Source organism: Malania oleifera, chromosome 4 (assembly GCF_029873635.1).
Source record: "Malania oleifera isolate guangnan ecotype guangnan chromosome 4, ASM2987363v1, whole genome shotgun sequence".
Lineage (NCBI taxonomy): Eukaryota > Viridiplantae > Streptophyta > Magnoliopsida > Santalales > Ximeniaceae > Malania > Malania oleifera.
In genome coordinates this window covers 58,078,069-58,103,783 of record NC_080420.1, presented here as the reverse complement: position 1 = coordinate 58,103,783, position 25,715 = coordinate 58,078,069, and the positions used below count along the sequence as shown (strand labels likewise).

Below are 25,715 nucleotides of genomic sequence, written 5' to 3'. Positions count from 1 at the left end.
AGCCACAAATCAGCAAGATAGGGCCCATAATGAGAACAACCTGCAAATATTTGCGAGTTCAGGATATTCAATCCTTCGCAAAATCAATCGACCCAGAAAATTTCTCAGATGTGCAAGTCACTAAGGTTTTCAAGAAGTGCAGCAAGTCATAACAAGGAACTGTAACTGCATAATATCAGAAGTCATGGAAGACCATGAGTGTAGAGAACAAATTACAGGTTCCATGTTGAAAACATCTCAAATTGGTTTGGCTCCCAGTCTTGAGCAGAAAAGGCCCCTTAGGCAGCAAAAACTTCATGCCGGAAGCAGATTCTTTGCTCCATGCTCATGCAGAAAATTCAACAGAGGCTCATGAAATGCTTTCAGGAAGGGGATTGGGTACTGCAATGTGATCATAAGGGTAAATTTGTAGTGCTCATCTGATGATGATGAGGAACTGCCACTAGAAAAATTAATATTGTCGGAGGTTACCAACTGTCCTCCTTGTTCGCGTAAATATCTTATCTTGCAGATGCCGAACTCATTTTATATGCACAGAGGAAAAGAGAAATATGAGGATAATACCATGAGTGATCAAAGCACTGCACAGAGGCAGACATTGCTTTTAATTGTTATTCACTTATGCAATAATATCTGTTTTCAGGTGTGGCTGTGGATCACAAAAAACTAAAATGAAAATGAAAGAAATAAAAATATTCAATGAGAATTAACTATTTGCTTCTAATTCCTCAATATTCTCCCCTCGTGCAAGATTTAACCATGACTGAATTTTCAAGGGCTCCTAGGGAACAAAGATCCTAATAAAGGCATGTTACCAGCGTCGTAGTCATCAAAACTAGCATGAGCTCACTGCACTGCCAGATGGTGCAGAAGGTTTCTGTCAAAACACCTGAAAACACCCCCAGGACACAACAACCTTCTCCTTGTGCACACGCTCACCAACAAGGAAGAAGGAAAAGCACAAAACTTAACCCAGATAGCAGAGAGTTCAAAGATGACTAAGATTTTGAATTCTGCAGCAGGTTCTGATAAAAATTGCAACATCTATATCCGAAAGATTGGAGACAGCAATATATACACAAATAAAATACTCACAAGGAATTGATAACAGTTAATTAATGACATAAAACAAAAATAAAAGTCGTCAACTAATAGCTATTCACCAAGTGCAAACTAAAATGGAAAATATTTTGGGAGGTAAACAAAGGCAACAATAAAATTGAAAGGATCAAAAGCCAAAACATCCAAATTGAGCTGGACTTCAGGCCAACTGTGAGGCTTGAAACTGAGATTTGCACCCCCTGTGCACAAAGACTGCATGTGTCATGCTTTGTTATCTTGTTTTCTGGACTGGGACCCCCCTCATCCTGAGTAGCATGAACTCTTAATGCTTGTTTATTATAATACCAAGGAGTGCACCTATACGGTGGTGAGGCAGCCAAACAAGCAATCCAAAAAGAGCTAAAAACTAACAAATTGATGAACAAGGCACCAAAGATAGGAGGAGACCAATGATTCAGGCTTTTGAAATATGAATCAAATACTTAAAAGCCGACAATTCTTTACATATTTCAAAAGGCTAAAGGAATGTCAATCAAGATGTAATGCATTTTATGTTGTGCCTTTTCGGCTATGAACTAGACTTATAATGATAAAGTGTCATCCATTAATATATAGTGTGATTTTAAATCTCCATTAACCACAATTCCATTTAATGAGTAATTGGGCTTAGCATCCATACCACATTTTTCAAGCATAGTTGTCCTACATGGGCTAACATGAATAAGCGACATGCTTGGCATTGATTGTATGAGTGCTCCAGCAATCTTGCCTAAGATCACTTAGGAGCAGCCACACTCAACACTTATGTAGGTGAATCCATTAGGTGTGCGCTAAGCACACCAACCCTAAGGAATATGGAATTTGTAAAGCAAAAGCCCAACCTCACAGATTGCACTGTCAAATTATTTTCACTATAGGAATGGGCATAAAATAATATGTTCTTAGAAACCACATTTCCAAGCCCTAGTTCCCACACCCCCCATCCCCCCAAAAAAATAAAAATACTTAGGCCTCTTAACAACTTCCCAACCAACTAGGTGATCCCTCTTATCCTCCCCAAAACTTGACCACAAGAAATCTCTTTTAATCTTCTCCAACTTCCCAACCATTCTACAAGGTATTTTGAAAAAGGATAAAAAAATAAATGGGAAGAGTAGCAAGGGAAGCACTACAAAGGTGATTCCCCCCCCCCCCCCACCCCCCCACCCCCTAATGAAAGACAAGCCTTCTTCCACCCCTTGATCAGCACTTCAAGGACTACACATAGTGATGGGCTGTTGGGCCTCCAGCCACCACTGCTGCTGCCATGGCTGCCAACACAGATCTGCCGTTGATGCAACCATCATTAGCACCTCTCCATGGTGCCTCATCCAGCAGCTACAATGCAGCCACCTAATGGTAATTTGGAAAGGAAAATAAAGAATGTAAAGTGCAATACCTACTATCATGAAATTTTTGTTGTGAGGGTGGAAATTCCAAATATCGCTATGAAATTGAATTGAGGAGAGTGACAAGAGGAGATGCATAAAAACTGTGATGCTTAGAGAAGGGGGAGAAATATGGAAAACAGTTTTAGCAAGAAATCTGAATTGATTTATTTTACTATTTTACACCTTTTTTTTTTTTTTTTTTTTTTGTTCTTTTAGAATAGATAAACCTTTTAGTTAAGAACATATTAGAAATTTTACAAAAAACATAAGAGGGCAGTTATTGCTCGTTTAAAATTGTCACGCTGAAAGCTGTTTTTGTTAAATGCTCTTGTCATAATGCTTCCCATTGTCTATTATTTCATTGCCTATTCAAGCAATATTTACCCCAAAAATTACAGAGCCTGTTCTAGATCTTTCACATCAAATTTTGAGGCTAGATTTGCACTATATTTAGCCCCAAAATTTAACCCATCATCCATATTTGTAACACAATTGCCATTTTTAATATGCATCTACCACATCATAGTAGAAAAGTTGTTACAAGCCAACACTTGGAAACTATAAGTTGCACTATGTTCTACATATCCAATAAACCTACAACCAAAGGTCATAAACCCAAGTTTTCTCTCTTTGTAGGTTTAATTAACATAACCATAACCAAACACGCTCACACTTATAAGATTCTAAATTAGGAGTATAGCAATCCACAAGTCATTTTGATTCTTACAGAGAATTCTACTTTGCATGTGACATGCTGAAAGTATTGCTTCCCCCACCCCCACACCCCAAATAATAATAACAATAATAGCAGCAGCAGCAGCAACAACAACAAAAACTAGCCATGGTGTCACGAATCAAATATTTCACACCTCGTGACGGGTCGTGCAACATTAGCTAAAGCACCCTTGCTTAACTAGTGAGCCAAAGTATACCACGGTTTACCACAAGAACATTCACAACAATCAAAAGCAAAGTAGTGGAAGCAGTAAGCACTTCATGGAAGCAAATGTCAAGCAAGGTTGTCAGAATCGGGATTCTACGTAGGATCGTTGGAGAGGTCTGCAGGATCGGATCATAGAATCGGATCGAGAATCATAAGATTCTACTTTCAGTGTAAAAAAGATATTTAAAATTAATGTATATGGAATTTTATGACAATTCTTAGGACTGTAAGCTTAATTAATAAGTCAATTAATAAAATTAATTAAAACATATTTAAAATAAATGTATATGGAATTTTATGATAATTTTAAAGACTATAAGCATAATAAGCACAGCTGCAAAAAGAAGAGGAAGAAAAGAGTCGATAGAGAGAAGAGTGCTGACTCTGCTGGCTGCTTAGGTGTTAGATAGAGAGAAGAGGACTGAAGAAAGGAGTTGACCACCAAAGAACAATCAGAACTTAGTGTCGACAGAAGAGTCGACTGTCAAGTGCTGAACTGAACATCGAAGCCTTACATAAGTAGTTGACTAGAGTAGAGGAGAGTCGGAGAGAGACGAGAGTGTTCAAATGGTTCACTGGTTGCTGCCTTGCTGCTGATTGAAGTATCGAACACCTCAGCTGTCGAACAGAGCCTCTGGTGAGTAAAACTGCACATCAAACACGACAAGCCTGTTACAGCCTTACAGGAGTACTCGACTAGAGTAGAGAAGAGTCAGAGGGAGACGAGAGTGCTCGAAGGGTTTGCTGGTTGCTGCCTTGCTGCTGATCGAAGAATCGAATACCAAAGCTGTCGAACAGAGCTGCAGGGAGCTATTTTGCCCTAGATTTTCAAGATTTTGGGCTTAATGTAAAAACTTTGGGCCCTCTTTTATAGTAAAAAACACACATTGGGCCTTACAGTTCAAGCCCAAAGAGGGAAAAGACCCATTCCAGGCATAATTGTAGAATCGTTACAATTTTACTCATGATTCCGGTTCCACAATTCCACCGATTCAAGTACGATTTGGGAGCTGAATCGTCAGGGTGATTTTGAATCGTATGAATCGTCCAATTCTACGATTCAAGTCATGATTTTAACAACCATGATGTCAAGCATGCAGTAAACGTTGAAGCAACATCATTCATTAACACCTCCATATGCAACATGTGTTTAGCGAGGGAAACACTCACCCTCCCTAAAAGAGCTTAATATGCTTCTTTAGCTTTAGCAATAGGAAACATTAAAATGACCGAGGAGTCACACTCCCACTGTACACTAAGTTTTAAACATACTCAAAGCATAAAACCTATACCACTATTTACATGATGGTTACTCATCCCATGCACACAAGACAAGTAGTCACAAGCAAGCATAATGCCCTAAACAAACTGGGCTCATGACACATGGGCATGCACCATGTGTGTATTATACAACTCTATAAATTTTTATTTTTAAAATTATAAAAAAAATTATTAAAAAAAAAAAAAAACACTATAAAGAAGGGCATGAGGTGAAGAATATGATTTAGTTTGATTAGAAGCGCAATTATAGGGCTGTTTTGGACATTTGGAAAACTCTAAGTTATGGGAATCTCCTTTCTTCATAGTATAGATAATAATACTAAATGGAAGGTCCCTCTACACCTAGTGGCAATAAGTTCATCATTTTTTTCAAAGTTATATTATTCTTTCTCCAACTCCATTAAAAATTCGAGTGAGGTGTAATTTCGAGTGGGCCTAGAGTCTCGTATAAACATAGATTCTTCTATCTTTTCTTTCAACAACAAGAGTTGGCCTAGAGTCTCCCATCAATACACAAAATCTTCTCTTTCCCTATGGATGTCTAAATTTTTTTTTGCAACATATGTGCCTCATGTTACCAAAGTCTACCACCCAACCCTTCTTGTCCACAAACCGTGTTCTCAGAAATGATAGCAGCTGCAACATCTAGTTTGAACTTGGTTTGGCAAGGTCGTTGTTCCTCTTCCTAGGTCTTGAGGAGCAAGATGCCCCGATTTTTAGCTGTTTGTGCAATCTTTGTACACATCGCCATAAGAATACAACTATCCAAGAAAATTCTCAAAAGAAACGCGAGGAAAGTAAAAGTTAGTCTCATTCACCGAGGTAAGGATCACCCCAAACAACAAACGAGAGTGCCAAGATGGCAAAAGGATTGGGCAAGTAAACAATTTCATTCACCCTCACCTTGCTTAAAATCATTCGCCTAGACCTGATTCACTAACCAAAGAATTGCCTCAATTCGTAAGCTGAGAAAAGACTAACACCCAAAAACAACAAGAAACTAAGACGAGTTGTGCATCTCCCACCTCAAACGTGTTACCCAAGTTGCCAATAAAGTTGACCCAGGGAGTAACCAAATAAGGAGCATGTGAGAAAGAAGAAAAGAATCAGAAGACAACTACAAAAAATCAAGATGTTTTGTTTCAGCTATAATTGTTTGTTGATTGCAAGATGCTTCAATAATTTGCTTCATTTAAGGGCTAGAATTGGGGGTTTCTTGTAACTCCAGGTTTGACTTGGAGAATAGAGACGTAGAAATATGTGACTAGTTTAATCTTTGTAGGGACCTTTCAATTATATTCCAACACATAATACAATTAGCCCAATGCTAACAACCTAATGTCATTTTAGCTCTCTCTCTTTTACAACTTCCTCTTCCTTTGATCTATTACTTTCTATCTCCTTCTCCCCTATTCTAATCTATATCTAATCACCTTCCTCCTTTCCCTTTTCTATGAATATCTAAAAAAATACGAATCATATCCAACTATTTACTATTCCACAAGGCATCCCTTGTGTAATAGGGACACAACCCCAAAAACCTCTAACATGATGGTTAGGAGAATGATTCCATCCCATCGATAACAAATCACCAACCTCCACATTATTATCAAAGGGGTGCTCCATGCATTTATGCCCACCATTAGTATACAAAACAACCCCTTTATTCTTCAGAGTTAAATTGTTGGTTCTAGGTTTGAACTCAAGTCTCATATGCTTGTTGTGTTGTTCAAAGTTCTTATTCCAATGTTTAGGATTTTATTCAACTAAGTTGGCCTTGGAGAATAGCTCCTTAATCTTTGAGCCTTAATCTGAAAGTTTGGTTAGGTCTTCTATGATTATTTGTACAATGACAACCGTGAAGGATTCCTTTTGTGTTCTAGCTACTATAGTACTCTTCTACCCTAGCAACTACAAAATCAAGCACTTCAGAAATAGATGATTTCACTTTTAGGTTTTGCTAACATAACTGTTAGAGGTTATATATGTATTTTAGTATTATTATTATTGTGTTAGTATGTTAATTAGTGAGAGTTAGTAAGGGTATTATTGTCATTAGAATGTATCAAAATTTGTATTATAAATAGATGGAGAGACCTATCTTCGAGTTAGGTCATTCATTTTTAATCAAATCTAAACATGGTATCAGAGCATGATCCTATCTAAACCCTATTTCCCTCAGCTGTCGCCAGAAAACACCATTCCCACGTTTGTTCTTCCCTAATCCACCTCCACCCCATACTAAATCACAAAACCAACCATATACCCATAATCAAAACCCCCTCCCCCCGGCGGGACAACCCACCCCACAAAATCCCATCATTGGAGGCCCCCCCACGCGCTAGCCAAATGCCAGCAAGGCTTACCCCATGGGCCGGCACGTGAGAGCAGTTGTGACCACTTTTTTCTTTTTTTTTTCTTTTGCGATCTTCTGATTCCTTCTTTAGACTACACTATCAAGCTGTTAGGCCAATTTTTTTCTCAAAAATTCAATCTTTATCGACCCTGCACTCGTGGTATTCCGTTAATTTCTGTTCAAGGTTTGTGAAGGCTTCCTTGTGAGTTTTTTGGTGCCGTGGCAGCGTTCGTATGTTCAGTTGTGAGGCTGTGGCAGTGCTATATCCATCGGTCGGCTGTCCTTGTCCGTGGTCGCGTCAGTGCTTCAGATGGTTTGTGATTGCTCTTGTTTTTCGTGTGGTTGCTGTTTGTGAGTGCTGTGGCAGCGCTATATCCATCGGTGAGTTGTCCACCTCATCCATTGTTGTGTCGGTGCTTCACATAGTTTTTGATTGTCCCGATTAGTTTTGATTGTTCTTCTTGTTTTTTATGTGATTGCTAATTTGTGAGTGTTGGGATGGAAACTATGAATCCCAAAAATTTGTTCCCTACATCATTGCCACAAATAACGACTCAAAAGTTGGATGGAAAGGACCATGTTCAATGGTCTAAAGTTGTTCGGATTTATTTAGCAGGATTAGGGAAATATGACAACTTGCTCCAATTTGAATCTTCTAATGAGAAGAGAAAAGACATGTCGGTTCAAGAAGATGCCTTGATTGTTTCCCTTTTATGAAATTCGATGGAGCCACAAATTGCACGGATGTGTATGCATCTAGGTACATGCAAGTAGATTTGGGATCATGTCAAACTTCTTTACTCCAGTAACATTACACGTATGTATGATTTATCCCAAGAATACTTTCAGTTACAACAAGATAGGAGCATTGCAAATTATTTTGGAGAGATGAAACGTATTCATGAGGAGCTTAACGTTGTGCAACCTATAACCAAGGACTTAAATTTCGGTCAAAATGTCGAAATTTCGACCGAAATTTCGGATTTCGAGGGGTCCCGAAAGGAAATTGAGAGACAGATTTGATTTTGTAAAAATTCGACCGAAATTTCGAGCTTTCGGCAAATTTCGTTCGAAATTTCGAAAATTTCGGCTGTTCTTCCGAAATTTCCTGGAATTCATGTGGAAGAAAAAAAAAAATAAATTGGAGGGAGGAATTTCAGCACTATTCTGAGTATTCTCAAATTTTTTTTTGCCTTTTCCCACGTGATTGTACACGTTGTGAAACCCGTGAGCTTATACAGTGAAAAAAAAAATCTCGCAGAGATACTCTGCACTCTGCAGATCCATTATTCAAACAAATAATTCCATCGACCACTACACAAATTATTTCTATAAATTAGCATGCATTCGGATACATACCTCAAGCTCAAACTCTCAAAAGCCTTCTTCTTCTTCTTCCATCTTCAAACTTCAAAAAAAAAACCCCAGATTCCAAATTTCTGCTGCCACCTGCATCCACTTTTGAAGTTCGAACTCCGAAAAGCCCTAACCTTCGAATCCCCTCCTGCCAGCCCTTCGAGCCTCTGCCTCTAGCCTTCGGCTTCACCTTCCACCTCCATCGTTGTCGGCGTCACACACAGTCGCAGCCAGCCGCAAGAACTCCAGCCTGCACTCTTCCTTTCTGCCGAGGCCCTCGCTAAGCTGCGAGCAAGAAACCGAGAGAAGAGAAACGAGGGACGAGAATTGGAGCCTTTGTCGCCCCTCCCTCCACGAGCAGCAGCAGCCAGCAGCTCCACAAAATAAAAAGGCTGCCTTAAAGGCTGGTTTATATTTTAAATTAGATGTCTTAACTCTTAAGTTTTTACATTTACTCAAAATCCCCCTTTCCCCCAATATATTTACAGCAATGCCCTCCTCTCTCATTTACTATTTACCCCTTAGTTAATGTTACTAACTTACTAGTTACTAACTTACTACTTACTACTTTACTAGTATACTAAATAATAAGTTAGTATAAATGTATAATAAATAATTAGTTAATAACTAGTAAATTTAATAATTAAATAAAATTAAAATAATTTACTATTATTGTCTTATTATAGTATAAATTAAAAAATTATTTCATTTATTTAAATATATTCATTTTAAAAATTTATTACTTAATAATAATTTTCTAAAAATTATCATTAATTTTGTAATTTTAATTTAATAATTTAATATTTCTCTTAGTAATTAATTTATCTTTATTTAGCATCGAAATATTTTTATTTTAAAATTATAGAGTAACATCCAAATAATTTTTTTTTTTTTACAAATTTAGAGTAATTTAACATCTAATCAATATAGCCTAGTAATTAAATAAATTAAAGTACTTATTAGCTTAATATAGTTTAAATTATTTCATTTATTTGACTAATTTAATTTTCATAATTTATTGGTAATTTTGTACATTATCATTAAATTTTGTAAATTTAATTTAATATTTTAATGTTTGTCTTATTTATTGAGATTATATTGATAATAAAACATCTCAAATAATTTTCTTTTAAAATTGTTGACTAATTTAACACCTAATTTTTGATTCATTGTTACCTTGTAGGAAAGTAAAATTATCTACAAAAATGTCTGAAGGAAGAAAACAAGATCCAGCATGGGAACATGGATACCCGATGTTCCAATGTCAAGAATGGATTTATTTGCAAATACTGCGGAATACAAATGAAAAGTGGTGGTGCAACAAGATTAAAAATGCACCTAGCAAATTACGACCCGCAGCATAATATAAAATTCTGCGACAAAGTACCTCCAGAAGTTAAGCAGGAAATGAGAATTGTTTTAGAAAGAAAAACAACAGCTAAGGCCAAAAAAATAGAAAGAATGGATCAAATAAAAAATGAATTGTGTGGGAACTTGATGCAATCACAACAAATTGATGAAGTTGATGATGTTGACGATATTGCATACCCGCCTGACATTTCTTCCTATGAAAGGTCTGCATATCGTCAAGCATTCTATGCTTCAAAACAGACGGAATGGGAAAGAGACCAATCTCGTAGGTTTGCAGGTAGGCAACAAGGAGGCAGTTCAGGGGCTAATAGTAGTGCAGGGCAACCTCAGATGAGGCGATCTCAAAGTGTGAGAGAGCCAGAAATAGAGCCATATATTTCAAAGCCTTCTCAACATTACAAGTCAGATGCAGCAAAACAAAGAAACTTGAAAAATTTCTTCAAAGGAGGTAAAATAAAAGAAGAAATGAATAGGTTGATTTCGAAGTTTTTTATATATGATAATGTTCCGCCTGAGAAGGCAAAATCACCTCATTTTAAAAACATGGTATGGGGTTGCCAATCAGCTGGAACGGGAGTCGATCCACCGACACCCTATGAAATCAGAACAAAATACCTTGATTTAGAGGTAAAAGAAATGGAAGACCACGTACAAGAAGTGAAGAAAAAGTGGGCCACGTATGGCTGCACTATAATGTGTGATGGATGGACAGGCCCTACAAAATTATCCATCATAAATTTCATGGTTTACTCGAAAGGAAGCACAATTTTTCTAAAGTCGGTAGATGCTTCTGACAAAATAAAAGACCATGAATACATATATTCCTTATTAAAACATGTTGTGCAAGAGGTAGGAAAGCAACATGTTGTCCAAGTGGTGACCGATAATGGTAGTGCCTACAAGAAAGCGGGTCTAAAATTAATGAAAAAATTCAACTTGTATTGGACTCCTTGCGCCGCTCATTGTATTGATCTCATTTTTGAAGAGATCGGAAAAAGAGAGGCAATAAGCATAGTGATCTTGCAGGGGAGACATATCACTAATTTTATATATAATCATGGATGGTTGCTTGCTAAAATGAGGGAACACTGTCAAGGGGATATTGTGCATCCAGAGGCCACACGATTTGCTACAAACTACATTGCACTTGATAGCCTACAAAAAAAAAGAGTAGGTTTAAAATCTCTATTCACATCTGATGAATGGGCTAAGCATGCTCTTAGTCGAACAAAAATGGGTAGAGAAATTGAAAGTACAGTTCTTAACCATCAATTTTGGGATAGAGTGGCAAAAGTTTGTAACATTTATGAGCCTATATATCGAGTATTGCGTATAGTTGACAGTGAAGTGTGGCCAACATTAGGAGTTGTGTTTGAAGCAATAAGGGTGATGAAAGAGGCCATTGAAATAGGTGCAAGAAGTGCAAGATGGGTTCTCAAAGTCATCAATGACCGGTGGGAAAGAACCCTTGAACATCCTCTTCATGCAGCAGGTATAAAATATTTATAAATTTCAAGAAATTCATATATCAAAATACTTATTACATATTTATATTTTACTTTATTTAATTGGCAGCTTATTTCTTAAATCCAAAATGTCAATACAAAGAAGGTGTTGGGGAAGATCTTTATTTTCTTGATGCAGTTCACAAAGTTTTTAACACCCTTGAGCCACATTCCTCGGGCCTGGATCAAATTGGAAATGAGGTATATTTTTAAATAAAATAAGTCTTAATCCATGTTTAATTATTCAATAACAATATTTTTTTTTAGATTATTATATTTAGAGATGCTAAAAGAAGCTTTGGAGAAGCAGCTGCTAAAGCAGCTAGGGCAACCATGGCACCTGGTAAGTATTTTTATATAAATGTACAATACAAAGTTACAAACTTCAAGTATAATCTACTAAGTAGTAAATACTAACTTGTGTTCTTAAAACATCTTGCACAGCTGATTGGTGGATGATGTATGGATCAAGTGCTCCAATCCTAAGAAAGCTAGCATTGCGCATTTTGTCACAAACCGCATCTTCATCAACTTGTGAACGAAATTGGAGCACATTTGCACTCATTCACACAAAGCAAAGAAATAGACTAGCCTACAGCAGACTTCAGCAGCTTGTTTTTTGTTATTACAACATGAAGCTTCGAATAAGAGATATGGAGGCCGAAATGGACAAAGTGGCTGAACAAGATCCCCTGGACCTTCTTGACATATCAGTTGAATTGGGTGATGAGGATGAGTATCCACTTTTTCAATGGATTAGGCCATCTCATCTTGATGAACGAGACGGAAGTCCCCATCCACAAATGGCCAAGCATGCACAAGATGATTTTGGCATCGATGTTAATCAGGTAATGGTAGAAGAAGTAATATCCAGTAGTGATGATTCTCAAATGAATCTTGGATCTAGATATGGAACTTCATCTATGCCCTCTGGTGGTGATGATGATAATGACGACGATGATGCTGGTGGTGACGGATCTAACCCCGGCGATAGCAGTGGGCAAGGTGGTGATGGTGGGGACTATGGAGGAAATGAAGGATGGCAAGATTATAGACCAGAAGTGGAATATACACGTCCTTCCCAACTAGAAGATGAGGGTCCACAAAGAGAAACACGTCCAGTTGATAGGCAGTACAGTCGTAGAAAAGGAAAAGGGAAGATGCATCAAATAGAAAAGGATACCTTTTCCCTTAGTATGGAATCTAAGAGTATAGGAACAGAGCACGACTCTAATAGTTATGGTAGTTATGAATCTACACAGAACAGCTCCTCACAATCTACATATGGCCAACCGTTTTCACATGCAAATGAGCAGGCACAACAATATGGAAATTGGCAACCACATGTCTATGGGTATGGACAAACACGTCAAGAATATGGGTATGAGTATGACCAGTATGTAAATGCAAAACAATCCTATGGACATACACAACAAGTAGAACATGCAAGAAGAAATCCTAGCACACGAAGATCTTCTAACCGAGTAGAAACTGCCATGAACCAGATGACTACGGAGGAGTATGAACAACACATGTACACCTATACTCAATATTTTGGAAATTATATGACATGGAGTGATTATTGTAAACAATATATGTCATCTCGAAATCCTAATGATAGGGATAGGAGAGATGACTTTGAGCCACCAAGAAAGTCCATGTGGTATTAGATCATTAAATGTATAATTTTTATTGAAAATGTAGTTGTTTAAATGATAATTTGTTGCCTTAAATCTTAAAGGAATAGCTTCAAAACTTTATAATCATTTGAATGTTCTTCAGTTCATAGTTTGTTTCGCGATATGCAGTTTAATATCCTACACACTAGAAACTTGTCATATATGCATTTTTTTAATGTATTTTGATACCATATTAAGCATAATCATCTATTCTAATATTTCCTAAAGTTTTATTTTAAATTTCCATTATTTACTATAAATTTCCGTAATTTCTTTAAATCGAAATCGAAATCGAAATCGAAATCGAAATCGAAATTGAAATCGAAATTTCCGTAAATTGAGACCATCGAAATTTCCATCGAAATCGAAATTTAAGTCCTTGCCTATAACTACCAACATTCGTGAGATGCAGAAGCAAAAGGAGCAAATGACAGTTCTTTGTGTTCTAGCAAGCTTGAGACCTGAGTTTGAGGCAGTTTGGTCCAAGATACTCAATAGTGTCGAGCTGCCATCATTTGTTGATGTTTATTCTCGTGTCCTTCATGCTTCCTTTAGCACGCATTCTCCTGTTCTTGCATCTAGCTCTGAGAGGACAGCCTTCGCTACGTAGAGTGATTCTAGTTCTCTACCAAACAACCGCAAAAGTTATAGCGGTGGTTCAAGTAGTCATAATGGAAGAGACAGACGAGGCAGAGGTACTCCTTGCAAGTGCACTCAGTGTCAACAGAATAATCATAGTATTGAGCAGTGTTGGGATCTTCATGACAGATCTTCACATGTTTCCAATGCAACCACCATTGACTTCACACCTTTAGGGGCAGCCAACGCAGCCACCACCGACTCCTCACCTTTAGGGTCAAGTGGGGGGCAATGTACTGTCTCTATGTTAGAGGAAGAGTATTCCAAGTTCCAGCAGTATCAAGTGTCACAACAAGCTTCTCTTCTCATTGCATCTCTTGCCCAATCCAGTAAGCACATAGTATGCGTGTCATCCAGTACTTCTCGTCCTAGTCCTTGGGTCATAGACTCCACTAACACTTATCATATCACAGGTATATCTAATGTTTTCTCCACTCTTCAATATTTTGCAAACTTACCTTGTGTTACTCTTGCTGATGGATCCACCACTGCAGTCAAGGAAATTGGGATTGTAAATCCCACTTCTTCTATTTCTCTTCCTTCGGTTTTATATATTCCCAAATTTCCTTTCAATCTTATGTCCATCCACAAAATTACTAAATCCATGAATTGTTCCGTGATATTCTTCCCTCATGTTGTGGTTATTCAAGATTTGAAGACGAGGAAGATGATTGGCGGAGGGCGTAAAGCTGGTGGACTCTATCACTTTGAGTTGCTATCTCCCTCTACCACCTTCACTACTATTGCCACACCTTTCCAAATTCATTGTCACTTGGGTCATCCTTAATTGGAAAAGTTAAAATGTCTTGTGCCTAATTTGAGTTCTGTGTCTAGTCTCAATTGTAAGTCTTGTCAGTTGTGAAAGCACAATCATGTTTCTTTTGCTTCCCGAGTCAATAAACAGGTTGCAAGCCCTTTTATGCTAGTTCATTCATATGCATGGGATCCGAGTAGGGTTGTGTCTAAGTTGGGTTTCCAGTATTTTGTAATCTTTGTGGATGATTATTCAAGAACGACTTGGTTATATTTGACAAAAGATTGTTTTGAGTTATTTAACGTATTTTGTGCCTTTTGTTTTGAAATAAATACTCAACTTGGTTTGCCAGTTCAAATACTTCAAAGTGATAATGCTAAAGAGTTTTTCAGTGCATAATTCACTACTTATATGACTCAATTTGGTATTGTTTATCAATCATCCTGTGCCCACGCTCCTCAAAAAAATGGGGTTGCAGAGTGGAAAAATAAACATCTTCTTGAAATCACTCACACTTTACTTTATCAAATGCATGTATCTAAAGTGCTGTGGAGTGATGCTATACTTACTGCTTGTTATTTAATCAACAAATTGCCATCCTCTGTTCTTAGTGGTAAAATTCCTTACTCCAATCTCTTTCCTAATTCACCTCTATTTTCTCTTCCTCCTCGTGTATTTGGGTGTGTGTCCTTTGTTCATCAACTAACTCCTTGGGTTGATAAGTTGGATCCTTATGCTATAAAATGTGTCTTTCTGGGCTACTCATATACTCAAAAAGGGTATTGTTGTTATAGCCTTGTGTTGCATCGCTTCTTTATTTCTACCAATAATACCTTCTTTGAGCCTACACCTTACTACACCCAGTCACTAAGCGCTTCTAAGATCAATGAGTCTCTTCCGTTACCTAATCTTCCAGATTCTACGTTGGCGTCCTTGCCCAACCAACCATCTGAGTCTTCATGTCGTTTGAGTCCATATCGCCTTGATCATCCTAATTTGCAGGTGTATTCACAACAACGGCTCCAAGGAAGAGAGTCCCCTCTAGCTTCTACTACCACACCTTTGGTTTCCTTGTTTGATGATCATACTTCATATGATGTTGATCCTCCTATTGCTGTTCGGAAAGATAAATGCACATGCTCTCAACACCCCATTTCCAACTATGTTTCTTATGACTACTTATCACCCTCCTATTATTGTTTTGTCATTACTCTATCATCTACTACCCTTCCTAAATCTGTTTCGGAAGCCTTAACCCATTTAGGATGAAGGGATGTTATGGTTGATGAGATAAATGTTGTACATGACAATGGTCTTGACAAGTTTGTGGTTTGTTGTCCCTGGTTTGCACTGTGAAAGTCAACCCTGATAGTTCAGTGGCTCGTTTAAAGGCTCATCTTGTTGCTAAGGGATACACTCAGGTGTATGGTCTGGATTACTCTAATACTTTTTCTCCGGTTGCCAAACTTACATCAGTACATCTGTTCATCTCCTTGGCTACTACTTGTCACTGGCCTTTGCATCAGATAGATGTAAAAAAATGCATTCTTGCATGGTGACCTTGAGGAGGAGGTTTATCAAGGGCAACCACGTAGGTTTGTTGCTCAGGGGGAGTCAAGATTAGTGTGTCAACACAAGAAGGCTTTCTATGGTTTAAAACAGTCTCCCAGAGCATGGTTTAGTCGTTTCAATGTTGTAGTACTTAAGTTTAATCTTCGATAGTGTGTTGTGGATCATTCCATGTTTTATCGTCATACTTCATCGGGTAGGATCCTTTTCCTTGTTTATGTGGATGATATTGTTATTACAAATGATGATGACAAAAGTATTTCGAGTCTCAAACTTTTTCTACGCACTAAGTTTCAGACCAAAGATTTGGTGTCATTGAAATACTTCTTGGGTATAGAAGTATCGAGATTTCGTATTGGAACTATTGTGCCACAAAAGAAGTACGTTCTTGATCTGTTAGATGAAACTGGCTTGTTAGGATCTAAACCGGTTGACACCCATGGATCCTAACAACAAGTTAATGTCGGATATGGGTGATTTGCTACCTAATCTTGGACAATACTAGAGACTTGTTGGAAAGTTGAATTATCTCATAGTTACTCAGTCGAATATATGTTTTGCAACAAGTGTTGTGAGTCAATTTCTAGATTCTCTGAGCACAAGTAGTTGGGACAGTAATTCACATCTTGAGACATCTCAAAGGTTCACCTAGGAGAGATCTTTTATATCTTGATCAGGGTCACACTTATATCCATGGATATACAGATGCAGATTGGGCTGGATTACCTTTTGATCGGAGATCCACCACTAAGTACTGTATCCTGGTTGGTGGTAATTTGTTTTCTTGGAAAAGTAAGAAACAAATTGCGGTGTCAAGGTCAAGTGTTGAATTAGAATATAGATCTATGGCTCACACTAACTATGACCTTGTCTAGTTGAAGAACATGCTGGAAGAATTGGGTTTTCCACATTCTTAGCCTATGAAGTTGATGTGTGATAATCAAGTTTCTCTTCATATTGCCTCCAACCCAGTCTATCAAGAGCGGACAAAGCACATTGATGTTGATTGCCACTTTGTTCGAGAGAAACTTGTGCAAAAGCTCATTACAACCGCTTATGTGAAGTCGGACATGCAGTTTGCTAATTGCCTTACCAAAGCGTTGAGGGGGTCCTCGTGTTAGATTCATTTGTGACAAGCTAGGAGCTTATGACATTTATGCTTAAGCTTGAGGGGGAGTGTTAGAGGTTATATATGTCTTTAGCATTATTGATCCGGTCACAGCTATACCCCGTAAGATCTGAACTGAACTATGTCAGAAAGGGGAAAGATATTATTATTATTGAGTGTGTTAGTATGTTAATTAATGAGAGTTCGCAAGGGTATTATTGTCATTAGAATGTATTTAAATTTGTATTATAAATAGAGGGAGAGACCTATCTTCGAGTTAGGTCATTCATTTTTAACCAAATCTTAACAATAACCATAGCTGAACAGGTTCACACTTAATAGTATTTTAAATTAAGACTATACCCCTTCCATGATTCAATTGCTTTCTAATACAGAATTCTACTTTGCATGTGACATGCTGAAAGTATTGCTTCCTCCAACCCCACACCCCCAATAGTAGTAATAATAATAATAAGGGCAAAAGAGCAAAAGACACTCACCTCCCTTGAAGTTTGCCAAAAAAGATCAAGAACTCGCCTGAGCTTTTTAAAATCCCACAAATCTCTCTTCAAGTTTGAATCTATGGACATTCACACCCCCTCATGTCAACTTTCTGTTAGTATTCAAACAAAAGTTTAAAAGTTATTTTTTTCTAATTATGCCCTCAATCAAGAGTTGCTAGCTCCCTACACATGATGTGGTTGAAAAAAAATTTTCCTTTGTGCCCTTATTTACATAATGCATTTAAAAACAATTTTGAACAAATATTTTTTTCAGTTATGCCCTTAATCAAAGCTACTAGCTTCCTACATGTGATGTGGCTGAACATATTTGAAAATATTTTTCCCCTTTATGCCCTTATTTACATAATGCCTTTAAAAACAATTTTAAAAAATATTTTTTTTTCCAATTAAGCCCTCAATCAGGAGCTGCTAGCTTCCTAACATGATGTGGTTGAATTTTTTTTTTTCTTTTTTGCCCTTATTTACATAATGCCTTTAAAAATAATTTTTCCCTATTTTGCCTTTGATTATATGTTGCCAGCATGGTACAATTTGCCTTTAAAAATATGCTTTTTCCCTTTTGCCCTTAATTTTCCTTTGAAATTTTTTTCCCCTTTCTTTACCCTTATTAAGTCATTCCATGTTGCCTACCTTCAAAACAAAATAGACATATCTATCAAATCGAAATCAACATTCAATTTTACATGCACATCTAATTGAAACAAAAATAATAAATTTTTGGCCATTAGATCCATATCTAAAACTATACTTTTTTATGATATGCTCCCCTTATTGCATGGTTAGTATCAATCTAGAACTCATTCTACTAGCAAAAATAGCCAGTAAGAATTGACCCACGGCAAAGTCTAGAAATGCGAAGAATATCAAAAACACACAGTAACTAATTAGACTAAAGAATAATATTCTTTACCTATTTTAGAATATTGTCAAACAAATGAGTTTGCAAGTAATTCGAAGTTACATAAATATTGAAGTAATGAGAGCCAAAAATTTATTATTTTTGTCTCAATTAGATATGGATGTAAAATTGAAGGTTGATTTCCATTTAACAAAGATGTCTCGTTTGCTTTGAGATAGGCAACATGAAATGGACTTCATAAGGATAAAGAAGTGGTTAAAATTTTCCAAAGGCAAATGAACCTTCTATAATATGTGATTAAGGGCAAAAAGGAAAGAATATTTTCAAAGGCAAATTGTACCATGCTGGCAACTTATAATTAAGGGCAAAATAGGAAAAAAATTACTTTAAAAAGCATTACGCAAATAAGGGCAAATAGGAAGCTAGTAGCTCCTGATTCAAGGCATAACTGGGAAAAAATTACTTTAAAAGGCATTACGTAAATAAGGGTAGAAAGGGAAAAAAATTCAACCATATCATACGTAGGAAGCTAGCAGCTCCTAAAACAAACTATTTTTTTAACTTTCGTTTAAATACTAACAAAAAGTATACATAAGGGAATACGAGTGTGCATAGATGCAAACTTGAGGGGAGGTCTATGGAATTTTAAAAACCTATGGGGAGGTCTTTTCCTTTTTGGCAAACCTCAGGGGAGGTAAGCGTCTTTTGCCCTAACAATAATAGCAACAACAATAACTTGCAACGAGCATGCACTCTATGTGTGCTCCAAAGCTCCCCAAATTTTTATTTTTTAAATTATAAAAAAAAACAAACAAACAAACAAACTATCTATAGAGAAGGACATAAGATGAAGGATATTTTGATTTGATTACACAAACAATTATATGGGTATTTTGGGGCATTTAAAATATTTGACCAAGCTATGGGAATCTCCTACCTTCTTAGTAAAGATAATAATACTAAAATGTTACATTCTTCTACATTTAGTGGCAATAAGTTCATCATTTCTTTCGGAGTTCAATTTTTCTTTCTCCAACTCCATTAAATTCGAGTGAGGTGCAACTTTGAGTGGGCCTACAATCTTCTATGAATATAGATTCATCTCTCTTTTTTTCGAAAAAAAGAGTGAGCCTAGAGTCTCCTATCAATAGAAATTCTTCTCTTTCCTTATGGATGTGTAAACTTTTGTTGCAACATGCGAGGCCTCATGGCACCAAATCCTTTTGGTGCACAGTAGTGTTCACTTCAAAAATGGCCGCAATTATGGCATCCAATTTGAATTTGGTTTAACAAGGTTGTTGTTCCTCTTCCTACGTCTTGGGAAGCACAATGCCTAGTTCTTAATATACAAAACTCCTTTATTCTTCAAAGTAAGGTTGTTAGTCTTAGGTTTGAACTCAAGCCTCATATTCTTTTGCTGTGTTTAAAGTTCGCATTCTAACGTTTAGGATTTTATTCAACTAAGTTGACCTTGGAGAACAGCCCCTTAACCTTCACAACCTTGATCTGAAGTTTGATCAGGTCTTCTATGACGGTTGGTATAATGACATCCAATAAAAACAAACATGTTTCCTTTTGTGTTCTGGCTACTATTCACAAGTTCTTTACTATTCTGGAAACTTCACAATCAGGTACTAGAGAAAGAGATGTTCATTTTTAAGGTCCTCCAACAATTGGTGATATTTTCTAAGTTAGGATTGTACAACCCTTACATTCAACCATCTAGAAGTGTAGAAAATTCTTTACAACAAATTTCAGTGTCCTAGAATCCTTAAGTTCAAAATTCTTGCCCAATGACTCCCAAAATTTACTTGCTTCTTCATTTGAGTAATGGCTCCTAGTTTGTTACATGACAAATAATGGCTTCTATTCAAGAGAGAGTGGTTGGAACTCACAAGTGAGGAGGAGATTGTTTAGAAATCTACTTAAGAGTTTGTCCCACATTGAAAAAATAGAGTAAAGAATAGGTGCTTATATACATGAGTTGGGCCCAAGACCCACCCATGGACTCCTTTGTCCCTAACATTTTGAAATATGAATCACACAAAAATCAACAACGAATAGAGAAAATTCCTGCAAAAACTGATGAAATTAAGAATATCTATTCCTATGAGTATGATGAAATGCAATGAGAATGAAATAAAAAAATTATATGCAAACATAAATTTCAAAAACAAGTCAGTCATGCAAAAGTGTATATTATTCCACTCAACATGTAATAGAATGGGAATAGACATTCCCATGATGACATTTAGAAATAATTATTCTTTGACTTTTCTTTGTCATGGACTCAAAAAATATTTTACATTATTATCCTTTTTATGGTCTTAGCACAATTTTTTATGCAAACTATCAAATGCCTCCATTATAACTATTCTACTCCTAGAATAGACATTTGAGCAAATATTGCCTCAGCAAGGCAAGTACTTCCTTTCTTCGAAACCAAAACAAAACAAAGACTTGGAAGAAAGATTTGGAGAATGTTATGTTAATATTATGACAATTTGACCCATTACAGTGATGTGAGGCTCACATCATTTGGATCCGCAGCAAAACATAACTCTTTTTTTGTCCCAGCGAACGTGGCATTTTATGATAAATTCCAAATCCTACATGGAAACCCATTCCTTTGCCAGCATCTCTCAACAAAACAAACCATTAAATTAAAAGGTTTTTTCCATTACTTTACCTATCTTCTACAGCAATTTATTAAAGAGTTTCCAAAGGCATTAAAAAAAAAAAAAACTACAATGCAGAAATGCATAAACATACTGGGTAAAATCACACACACAAAGGTCAATGAAGATGTCCAGACTGGTGACGACAGCAATGCATAAAATCCTGAGTTATCCCAAAACAAACATGAAGTAAGCATCAAAGATGATTTTTTAATATCCAAATCAGAGAGCCAGGAGAGCGACAGACACAGCGTGAGTGAGAGAAATACAGTAAAGAAATGGCAATGGAGGAAGAGCGTCTCACCGAAACCAAAGACGCAGAGAATAGCCAGGAGAGTTTTTAATATCCAAATCAGAGAGCCAGGAGAGCAACAGACACAGCGTAAGTGAGAGAAATACAGTAAAGAATGGCAATGGAGGAAGAGCGTCTCACCGAAACCGACGACGCAGAGAATAGCAGAGCAGAGCAGAGCAGAGGAGTGTTTCGGTCGTCAACCCCAGTCAATCTTACCGTGCCCTGCAAGGAAGAGGCATATGTGGGTCCCTCTTCTGTATAATATAAAGGCCCTACATAAAAAATTTTATATATGTTAATTAATTAGCTTAATATTAAAACGTTTCAGCTCTCTCTCTCTCTCTCTCTTACTTATTTTCCTCTAAGTGAGGAATCAAAAATTGAAATGTCAATTTTCTCTCTCATATTTAGTTCAACACCGAATTGGAATTAAAATTGTATTATAAAGTTTAGTATATATAGATATAGGATTTAGATACAAGGCTAGTTAGAATAAAAAGTTTATTCAATTAATTTAGTATGACATAATAATATTATAAATATATAATTATTATATAATATTATTTTGTTAAGCTATATACTAAACAATTTTTTATAATAAAATCATTTCGATAATCATGTACTTGATTATGTTTTACATATTATATTTTATCATGTTTTTTATTATTATTATTATTTTTAACTGTACATTATTAATATTATATTTTATCTTATATTATATAAGTTATATTTAATATGTAATTTATTGAATGTAAATAAAAATATCATATTTTATAACCATATAACACAATTTATTATTTAATATAAAATAATAATATAATAAAACAACCACCATAACATTATATTTTATTACACAATAGTATTTTATTTTTTTATATATTATATAAGTAATAAATTTTGCTATTATATATCTGTATTAATATACAATAGTATTATATTGTCGAGTAAAAGTTAGGAATCAAAATGTAAGTAAAAAGGGGGAATATCATTCCTGCATGGAATGAAAATCGGAATAAGATTGTCATAAAATAAATATTAGGAGTGGGAATCAACCATTCCGATTTCAATTCTTAGAGTTAATTATCAATTACCAACACCATCTAAATTTAATCTTTTCCATAATGTCTCCGTCTTTTTTCTCTTCTAATGTGTCTTCTAACTTCCTTTATTTTCTCCTTAGTTATATGACTTCTACAATTCCCTATCTACAATTTTTTTTTTTTTTTTTTGCACAAGGTACCCCTCATAAAATAGGACACTATTTCAAAAATTCTAACAAGGGTTGGGGATTACAATTCATTACTTCATCACATCCATAACCAATCACCAATATCCACATCATGAAAGGGTGTTTAGGTACCTATTTTCTATAAACACCTTTTGACATAACTAGTGGGACAAAACATTTTAAAAGGTGTTAACGCATAAAATTATCGAAGACCCTTTTGGCACACCTACAAGGGTGACTTTATGCTGCTAGTTACAAAAGGTACATGACAATAAAGACGTCATGTCATTGATGTTAGCCAAATTTTCCAATGTTGATTTGACGATGTTTCGCCAAAAAATTGCCAAGGAAAATCTTTGTGTAATTTCCCACACCTCTCACGAGATAGCAACCACAACAAAGATGTTCGTGGACAATATAAAGGGTGAGATAAGATCATTAATGGAGAACATATAGGAAACACATGTTTAAAGATTTAAGATTCACAATCGAAACTTTGCTACAACTTGCCCACAATCTTTTTATGAGTGTGGCTGAACTATCTTCTATAACTATTGTGATGGGTTTAACAACCTGCTTTTAGTTGAACCATCATTGTGATGATTTCAACCATACTTAATAGCATGTGAGGCATCAGCATGAATATTCCATAAGAAGTATCTTAAGGGATAATCCGGATAACTATTGAAATTAAATAATAAAGAAAAGAGAGGGAAAAAGAATTTTAAAAGGGGACACAGCAAGCTTCGTTGACAAATGCGGAGCGTTCGTTGATGAAAAGTCTTCTCGGGCTCGTCGATATGGACGCATGTCTCATCGATGAGAATTTACCAAGGGGCTGCTTTCAGAGCCTGAATTTCGTCGATAAGGACACCGTTTTCGTCGACGAACTGCCTCCATAGGCTCGTCGACGAGGCGACGTGGCTCATCGACGAGGCCAACGTGGCCAGCCACCTATAAATATGCAAAAAATTAGTTTTTCGCGAAAAATTTTTCTCTCTCATTTTCTCTCTCTAGAAAATGGTTTCTCTCACTTCTCTCTAAATTTCTGGCTCTGATTCTCCTCAGTTCGATGATCAAAAGCTAACACGGTAATCTTAGGGAGATTCTTTACAACCTAACTTGGGCGAAAATTCAATTTGAGCAGTTTGAGAACCATCCCAAATTTTGGATAAGTGGATTTTTAAGTATTTTCAGTATTACTAGTATTATTTGGGGCCAAATTTTGTATTCTACAAGAATATACTAGTGTTTTGTGGAATAAATTTGGGGTGTCATATTTTCAGGAATAGGGTGTTTTGGGCCCTTATAGTCATGGGTTGAGGACCCCACCAAGTATCCGTTTGGGAGCCTAGGTAAATTACAGTTCAAGAAATTATGAATAGGCAATTTCAGGAAATATGGGTGTATTAATTTACTGGGAAATTTGCATATGTAAATGCAGGTTTTTAGGGTTGGTACACCAAGAGTGCGAGAGTTGAGTGGAGGCCAGCCTCCCAGTCAGATAGGTAAGGGAAATATGCTATGCTAGGAATTTAGAAAGTTTATCAGAAAATTATGTATATATATCAGTTTATTATTCTGTTTTTCCAGAATATTATTATTATAGTAGGAGTTGCATATTTTAGAGCATGAGAATCTAATTACTTAATCGTGTGACATGAGTTCACAATAGTTTAGTATAGTATTTATACCATTTTTACAAATATCATTTTTTACAGTATATCAGCAGAAAACATCGATATGTAGTTTTCGTAAAATATGATTTATAGTATTTTCAGAATACCATGACTTTAGAACCATAACACTCAGTTATTCATTTATTTAGTCAGAAATTCAGATTATGCATATCAGTTTAAAAATGTTGTTGGTATTTCAAAATCATGGTAAAAACTGTGAGATAATTATAAATATCAGTACTAAATAGTATCAGATCGTGAGGAAATATTCAGTTAGATTCAGACAGCTAAGCACTGTATCGTTGCTACATTCAGATCAGAGTGCAACCACATATCTCAGATAGTATGTGAATTTCGTTAATCGTGTCTATGGAAAGATTGCAGTCTCCCCAGTATTCTGGGTGGAGGAGGCCGGTTTGACGAGGTAAAGATTAGTTATCAAGCTCGGAGAGATTGTAGAGGGCCGGATTGATGATTGGTAGAGCTTCATATTGACTTACCTGGTGGGTCAACCAATGTTAAGTCCCGCCTACAGGCCGCACAACCCTATCATGAGGGGTTAAATCATGACATTCAGTTCTAGGGTATTATCACAGTTGTTTCCATATACACAGATATACAATACAACAGCAAATTTATTATAATACTAGAATTATGCGTAGCTAGAAAACTCATATATGCAATTGTATTTTAAATTGTAATAAATGTAATCAGTACGGTATACTAGACTAACAGTTTTACAGTTTCAGTATTATATTAGTATTTTAAATGTGTAACTCAGTTGCCACACACTAGTGATAGCATATTTCTTCTTACTAAGCATTGTCTCACCCCTATGACTTAACATTTTTCAGGTGATCTAGTTAGGCGAGCATATCAGGCTCACAGGTAGAGAGATTCTCACGCTGCCCTTTTTGAAGAGTGAGTGTTTCCTGGGTGTTGATTGTTTGGGTAGATCCCAGGGTTTTTGATGGATGTCACTAGGAGTTTTGTAATGTATATTTTGGGACTTTTTAGATTTCTAGTATTGTAAATATAGTACACAATTTTATGTTTACCACTGCTTAGGAATGTAATGTGAACAGAGTTTCCTTAGTGCTTCCTTAGGGGCCTGAGATGTTTTTAGCAAATAATACAGAGAGATTTGCTATATATGTTTAAGTGGGAAAAAAATGGCACAAAAAATCAAGTCGTTACAAATTTGGTATCAGAACCTAGGTTGCTAGGTTTTGTAGACTCTAGAGTGCAGCGAAAACAATACCAGAATATAGGAAAAGGATTGGAGGTTTTTCTTATGTGGTCTGGGTACAAGATTTACGTGGTGGTTTCTGTGTCTTTCTTAGGGTGATGATTTCAGGAAAGTCATAGTAAACTATTGATGAGTCGTGTGTCTAGGTTA

The 25,715-nt window shown here is 36.2% G+C and overlaps 1 protein-coding gene across 4 annotated transcripts in view; it reads right to left on the bottom strand.

Annotated features, from left to right (window-relative positions):
• LOC131154350 (RNA-dependent RNA polymerase 1-like) overlaps positions 1-21,636 on the bottom strand; it is a 64,309-nt gene extending 42,673 nt beyond the window's left edge. The window contains exons 1-2 of one of the 4 annotated variants that reach the window (XM_058107057.1): positions 21,419-21,607; positions 21,209-21,277 (exon numbers count right to left, since the gene is read on the bottom strand). The gene's annotated coding sequence lies outside the window, so the exon portion shown is untranslated. Of the gene's footprint in view, positions 1-8,431; positions 8,703-21,208; positions 21,278-21,418 lie in introns of those variants that run through there. The other 3 variants (XM_058107058.1, XM_058107056.1, XM_058107059.1) reach the window with 3 other exon arrangements.
• Between the last annotated feature and the right edge of the window lie 4,079 nt (positions 21,637-25,715).